Here is a 7978-nt window from a genome sequence, read left to right on the forward strand (position 1 = left end):
CCTTTTTTATTGATTTAGGAGCCGCCTGTTGAATCCCAATCTCCTGTTTTATCTTTACAAACTGATCAGGAGAGATGTCCAATTTTGTCTTGGGTGGCATAGTATTCTTCGCATTAAAGACTTTGAATTTTAATGATTTTTCTGAATTATCTGCCACTAACCCCTTCACTTTCAGCAGATAGCTCAGTTGCACTGCAAAACCTTTGGACTGTTTGGATGATAGAAACATATTCTTTAAAATATTGAATATAAGATGCTTCCAGTTGAATTTATGTTCAGCTATAATGATAGAAATAGCTTGAAATTTTTCCAAAGTAAGTGCAGCAAAAGATCCGGCTTTCGCCAAAATCCATTTGGCGACTATATCAGCAAGTAACTGAACTTCGTGCTTCAATTCCTTCTTTGGGTCGGAAACATAGATTTTCCGTCCTTCAGCAGAAAGTGAGGTTTGCATCTTTTCAATGTCAGATGCCTTAACATCAGATAAGTGTGCTAGTCCATCAGATGGTAAAGAAAAGATTTCTCCAAAGGAATCTTCGGAAATGGTCAGCAGCTGACCATTGATAGTAAAAGCGATGTTTCCATCAGAATTGATCGTACCGTTAGAGTAGATTTCCTGAAGTTCTTTGGGGTAGATCTCTTGTGATGATTGTCCCAAGAATGTCCTTAACCCAGCAGTTTCGAGTTTTTGAAAAACGTTCTTGACATTAGTATCGCCAAAAGATAGAATTGATCCAAAGTTGATAGCCATTGCATTCAATATGTAAGCGGGAATTTGATTCGCCATTTTGATAGGTAAAATGATCTGCAATTTGTAAACGAGAGCTCTGGAATTAGTATTCTCTTAGAAATTGATTGTACGCGTAAGAAGAAAAACTGAATTGAAGCGTGCTTAGTACAATTGTTCGTGACTGTTTAAATTCGGGACACGTGTCAGTCCATTAAAAATTTGAGTAAAAATGTGTGTACGTGTGCTATAAGCGTGTGTACAATTTAAATGGTTCAAATGCTTCCACGTTTTCAAAATAGGATTCATCATTAGATAGTAGACAGTCACGTCACTTGATTTGGAATATAATTCGTTTTAATCAGTTAACTTATATGAGAGAAGATTAGTGAAATTCCCAACTGAAAGATCAGTTGAAAGACTGTGTCCTTTCAGTTTAAGAATTTACTAACATTTGTCTTCTCAGTTAACCTCTTAAAACCATTATTCCCCCTTAATTAGTGCATAAGATAATTAAAGCGAATAAATTCAAATATTAGAAAGATTATCGGTCTGCTGAAATGTTGACGACTCTTCAGCTTCCTTGATATTCTGCTATAAATAGACATAACACGGTTAGTTTCAGTTATATTGGTGAAAAATATTCAAAACTAAAGAATGGCAGATGCGAGTAGCTCGAGTGCTTCGCCATTTTCTCTGGAAGCTAGGAAGACTGCCATAGAAGACGAAGTCTTCTATGAGAGTCTTCCCTACTGGGAAAGGTTACATGAGCTAGAGTTCCTGTATAATTCTGGAGAGGCTACTACTCCCAAGCTGATGGCAGAGTTGAGAGAAGTGCGGGAGCACTTGAACATAGCTGTGTGAGTGGACGTCTTCAAGGAAGGTCATATCTATCAGCTGATGCTTCAAAAGGAACTGGAGCTCCTTAATCGCATAGCTTCTTCTCACAGCTTTTGCAAAACATCTTCCTCAGCTCTATCTGTTTGGTTGAGAATGTTTATAGATGATATAGAGGAAAAATATGAAAATGTAATTAGGCAAATATTTATTGTTGAATGAAGTATTTATTTTGGCTTATCTTTGTTTTTCTTTTTCCTGCAAATAATAAATTATGATCATAAACAAATGAACTGATGAAAGACTAACTGATATAAGTTGATTAAGAATTGAAATCAGTTAATTGTTGAGTAGTAAATGGTAGACTGATATCAGTTGACAATGAACAACTGATAGTTAAGAGGCCTCGGTAAATGAGAAAAACGCTCGGTTGACTAGAGTCTCTTCAGTTTCTTTATCATTCAAATTTTATCTGTCTATAAATAAGATGATGGAATGTGAGAGAACAATAGTTCAAAATGTCGGATTCAAGTGACTCTGATGCATGCAGCAGTACACACGTTCATGTTACTGAACAATCGAATCCACGTTTAGAAGAGATGAAGAGAAGGATGGAGGAATATGTTTTCAAAAAAGTGATGTCAACATGGTTTAAGATTCATGAGTTGCAGAGAGTGAGTAGAAGTGGTGCGATTCCTACTTTTGCTCAGGAAGAAACAGCAAGAAAGTATCTTGAACGTTTTGAAGTTAGACATGCTACAGATTTGATTGAGAACAAATGTTTGTTGCAGGCGATGTTATGGAAGGAGTGGCATGTAGTTGATAAGATTTCTAAAACTAGGGCATTTTCTAGAATTCGAATTTATGAGATGAATGATTGGGTTAGGGATTGGCTAGATACAGTTGGTTCTATGATTTCTGCTGTAAACTGGGAACGGTGGTATTCTTAATGAATTATTATTTTCAATTTTTTGTGTTCTTATTTTCTGCAGATAATTCTATTATTGAAAGCAACATTAGTAATAATTTTAAGACAAATCAATTAAACCAAGAATATTGCGAAAGTAAGAAAACTTAGTCTCGGGTAATGGTTTGGTAAAGATGTCGGCTGCTTGTTGTTCAGTTGATATAGACTCCAGTCTAATGTCCTTCTTCAAAGCATGATCTCTGATGAAGTGGTGTCTGACATCTATATGCTTTGTCCTTGAGTGAAGAACTGGATTATAAGTGATGGCAATTGTACTCGTGTTGTCACAAAATATGGGCGAATTATTTGTAATTACTCCATAATCTTTCAGTTGTTGCTGGATCCAGATTAGTTGTGCACAACAACTACCAGTAGCAAGGTATTCTGCTTCAGTTGTTGAGGTAGCTATAGATGTCTGCTTCTTGCTGAACCAAGAGATCAGTCTGTCTCCTAGAAACTGACAAGATCCACTTGTACTTTTTCGATCAAGCTTACATCCTGCATAATCTGCATCTGAATATCCAACTAAATTGAAAGTAGAGTCTTTAGAATACCATAACCCAACATTTTGTGTGCCCTTAAGATATCTCAAAATTCTTTTAGCAGCTGAGAAATGTGATTGCTTAGGATTTGCTTGAAATCTAGCACACATACACACAGCAAATACAATATCAGGGCGACTGACAGTTAGGCATAATAATGACCCAATTAAACCTCGGTATAGTGTCGCCTCAACTGATATTCCCCCTTGATCAGTGTCCAATTTAACTGATGAGCTCATGAGAGTATTTGCAGCTGAACATGATTCCATGCCAAATTTCTTCAGCAGCTCCTTTGTATATTTAGTCTGACTGATGAATATGCCAGTCTCCAGTTGCTTCACTTGCAGTCCAAGGAAGAATGTCAGTTCACCCATCATGCTCATTTCGAACTTTTCCTGCATCAACTTAGCGAATTTCTCGCATAATTTGGGGTTAGTTGACCCAAATATGATATCATCAACATAAATTTGAACTAATAAAATGTGATTATTCTTAGTAAATTTGAACAAGGTCTTATCAACTGATCCAACAGAAAAATCATGATCAGTTAGAAATTTTGAAAGAGTTTCGTACCAAGCTCTGGGAGCTTGTTTAAGACCTTATAATGCTTTGTTCAAATGATATACATGATCAGGAAAGATGTGATTTACAAAACATGGGGGTTGTTCAACAACTTCCTCTTGCAATTGGCCATTTAGGAATGCACTTTTTACGTCCATCTGAAAGACCTTGAAATTCTTGTATGATGCATAGGCAAGAAACATTCTGATTGCTTCCAGTCTTGCAACTGTAGCATATGTCTCATCATAGTCAATTTCTTCTTCTTGTCTGTATCCTTGTGCTACTAATCTTGCTTTGTTGTGTCCAACCGAACCATCTTCGTTCAATTTGTTCCTGAAAACCCATTTTGTACCTATGACAGTTTTTGAAATTGGTCTTGGAACTAAGTTCCAGACATTGTTATGAGCAAACTGATTTAGCTCTTCTTGCATTGCATTTACCCAGTTAGGAACAGCAAGAGCTTCATCGGTTTTCTTTGGTTCTATTTGTGAAACAAAAGCTGAATAGATAAATAGATTTAGCATTTGATTGCGAGTTCTTACTGGATCAGATGGATTTCCTATTACCAATTCAGGTGGGTGTGATTTTCTCCATCTGTACTCAGTATTTGTTGTATCAGCAATTTCTTCAGCTGGTAACTGAATATCATCAGTTTGCTCTATCAACTGATCATTAGGAATGGCTTCTGGTTCAGTTGATTGATCTGACACTTCTGGTTCGGGTGTTTGAAAAGTGTTTTGATTAATATGATTGTTTTCTTCATTATCATCCTCCAAACTGATATCTGTCAGTCGATCAACTAGCTTAACTTGATCGGTTGGCTTGTTAGTTAGTTCAGTTTCATCGAAGTATTTAGGGTTTTCTTGTTAAAGACTCTGTAAGCTATACTAACTGATGAGTATCCAAGAAATATTCCCTCTGCAGATTTAGCATCAAATGCTTTTAAATAATTTTTACCATTATCAAGGATAAAACATCTGCACCCGAATATTTTGAAATAAGTGATTATACTTTTTCTTCCATGCCAGATCTCATATGGTGTTTTCATATGATTCTTATTAATCACTGATCTGTTCTGAGTATAACACGCAGTGTTTACTGCATCTGCCCAAAACCTTTGAGAAATACCAGAATCAGCAAGCATTGTTCTAGCAGCTTCTTTAAGGGTCCGATTTCTTCTCTCAGCTACACCATGTTTGGCTAAGGAGTTCTAGCTGCTGAGAGCTCATGCTTGATTCCAGCATTTTCTAGAAAATTTGAAAGAGTTTGATTGATAAATTCAGTTCCTCGATCTGATCTGATTCGATCAATTCCAACTGATTTTTCATTTAAAAGTCTTTTGAAAAGCTTGATCAGTTGTGCAGCAGTTCGGTCCTTTGATTTGAGAAAGATAACCCAAGTAAATCTTGAAAAATCATCAACAATCACCAAGGTGTATTTCATTCCCCCTAAACTCATGACTGGTATAGGACCAAAGAGATCCATGTGCAATAGTTCTAAGCATCGGCATGAAGATTTACAGCCTTTTTTTTAAAAGGCGATTTTACTTGTTTTCCAAACTGACATGCTGAGCAAAGTTTTTCTTTTTAAAATTCTATTTTTGGCAAACCCGTTACAAGTTCATGTTTACTCAGATAGGCAATGGATTTAAAATTTAGGTGACTTAGTCTCTTGTGCCACAACCGGTTTTTAGATGATTTGGAAGCAATAAAACAAACTGGTGCATTAGTTTGATCATTCCAACTGACTTTATATGTGTTTCCACAACGTTTGCCAGTTAGTATGATTTCATCAGTTGAAGTTTTAACTGAGCATGAGTTTTTGTCAAAATGTACTGAAAATCCACTGTCGCATAATTGACTGATGCTGATCAAGTTATACTTCAGGTTTTCTACTAGTAGAACATCTTTAAAAATAAAATTATCATGGATAAGCTTACCCTTACCCACAGTTCTACCTTTGGAATTGTCCCCGAAACTGATATTTGGACCACTGTATTTGATCAGTTGAGATAGCACACTTGCATCTCCTGTCATATGTCGCGAGCATCCACTGTCCAAATACCATATTGAGTTCTTGTTTGTACCTGTTACCTGCAGTCACACATAATATAATTTGGTACCCATATCTATTTGGGTCCTGAACTGATTAGTCCCTTAGGAACCCATACCTGAATTAGTCTAACAGACTTTTCAGTGGCTGTATTCCAAATGATTTTTCTCGGCTTTTGTGTGCTTGTGTAGTGTATGGATGATACAATATGAGTTTTAGCTTTATTCAACTGATTGTTCAGTCTATATCTCTTCTGAACTGGCTTGCAGTTATAGTAATTGGAATAGCCATTCGAATAGTTTTTGTAAAAGCTTTTTGGTGACTGACTACATGAATCAGTTACCACTTTTGGGCTATAACCAATACTGATTTGACAAAGTGAATGTATTTTCCTTTGCTCATATTCAGTTTTGATTGAGTATCATTGGTTGACATTTCATCTTGGTTACAGAACCCCAAACCAGTTTTATCAGTTACTGATTTTTGGGAGTTCTGTATATCAGTCAATGCGATAGATGATTTGTTCCACGACTGAATAAGCTCAGTCTGTTTTGTGTTCTCAAGCATCAACTTCTGTATTAATGACTGATTTTTATTTCTTTCTGCTTTTAGCTCAGCAATTTTCCTTTTTAGACTCAACCCTTCAATTGATTCATCAGTTTTGGTTTTATTGTCTGTGGGATCAGTTTGCTTTGCTTTGAGTTTTTCAAATGATGATGCAAGTTTCTGATACTCATCTACCATGTCATGTAATGTGAAAATGAGTTCTTCTCATGTAAAATCAGTTGAACTAAAATCAAATACCTGTTGGCTAGATGACTCTTCTGCTGCATCATTAGCCATCAAGCACTTTACTTCCTCATCATCACTAGAACTGCATGAGCTTTCTGGTTCCGACTCTTCACTGTCAGTTTCTGCCCATTTTGATTTGTTTTCTTCAGCTAAGAGTACTTCATGTTTCTTTCTGAAGAACTTTTTATCTTCTTTGGGTCTTCTTTTGTGTTCATATGATTTCTTTCTTCTATCAGTTGAGCCTTGAACATCCTTCTTAGGTTTAGGACAATCAGCAATAAAGTGGCCTGATTTGCCACAGTTGTAGCATGCATTTGATTCATCCTTGGCGTTGTTTCTTTGATATGATTTCTGGAAGTTCCCTTGATTCTTTCTCATGAACCTTCCAAATTTTTTGATAAACAATGAAATAGCATCGTTACTCAACTGATCAGCAGATTTTTCAACTGAACTGATTTGTTCAGTTTTGACAGCGGCTAGAGCAGTTGTGGCTACAGAAGTAGATGGTTCTCCTTCTCTGGTCTGCAGCTCAAATTCATAGGCTTTTAAATCAGCAAATAGATCATGGAGTTCGATTTGGTTCAGATCTTTGGACTCCCTCATTGCCATGGTCTTGACATCCCATTCTTTGGGAAGACCTCTCATTACCTTTAGTGCAATTTCTTTGTTGGTATACACTTTTCCAAGTGCATTTAGCTCATTGATGATACTACTTACTCTTTCATCATACTCGTGCATCGATTCTCCTGCTTTCATTTTGATGTTATCAAACTTTTGCACAGCAACAGAAAGTTTATTTTCTTTGGTTTGATCATTTCCTTCACACAGCTGAATCAGCTTTTCCCAAATTCTTTGGCTGTTTTACACATCTTTATTTTGCTGAAAGTTACTTTGTCCAGCGTTTTGTACAGAATGTTTTTAGCCCCATTGTCAAGATTTGCTTTTCTTTTGTCTTCAGTTGTCCATTCATCTCTGGGCTTTTCTATTCTTTGTGGTGCCCCTTCTATGATGGCAATTGCTGTATTTGCTTTTAGAATCTTCATGGGTCCATCAGTTATGACATACCACATGTCATCATCTTGTGCTGCTAAATGAGCTTGCATTCTAATTTTCCAATCATCGAATTCTTCTCTGGAGAACATAGGAATTTTGTTGAATGAAGTCATGCTAGCAAGTTTATATATCAAATTTATTCAAGAACAAAATTCACCCGCTCTGATATCACTTGTTAGGATCGGTTAACGTATCAAAAGTGTTTAGAATGGAGGGTTGAATAAACACTCACAATTGAAATTGATCTTTTCAAATTTTGAGTTCAGTTTGGTGACAAACTGATTCTCGGAATCTTGTTAATCAATATCAATCAGTTAAACTGAATCAGTTGCGGAAGGTAACTGACTGAAAGATAGAATACAAAATAAAGTGCGCAAGGGTTGTTTCTGGATGTTCGGAGATTTCAATTACTCCTACGTCACCCCTTCTATCACAAGGATATGATAT

The sequence above is a fragment of the Primulina tabacum genome, chromosome 8 (genome assembly GCF_025594145.1).
Source record: "Primulina tabacum isolate GXHZ01 chromosome 8, ASM2559414v2, whole genome shotgun sequence".
Lineage (NCBI taxonomy): Eukaryota > Viridiplantae > Streptophyta > Magnoliopsida > Lamiales > Gesneriaceae > Primulina > Primulina tabacum.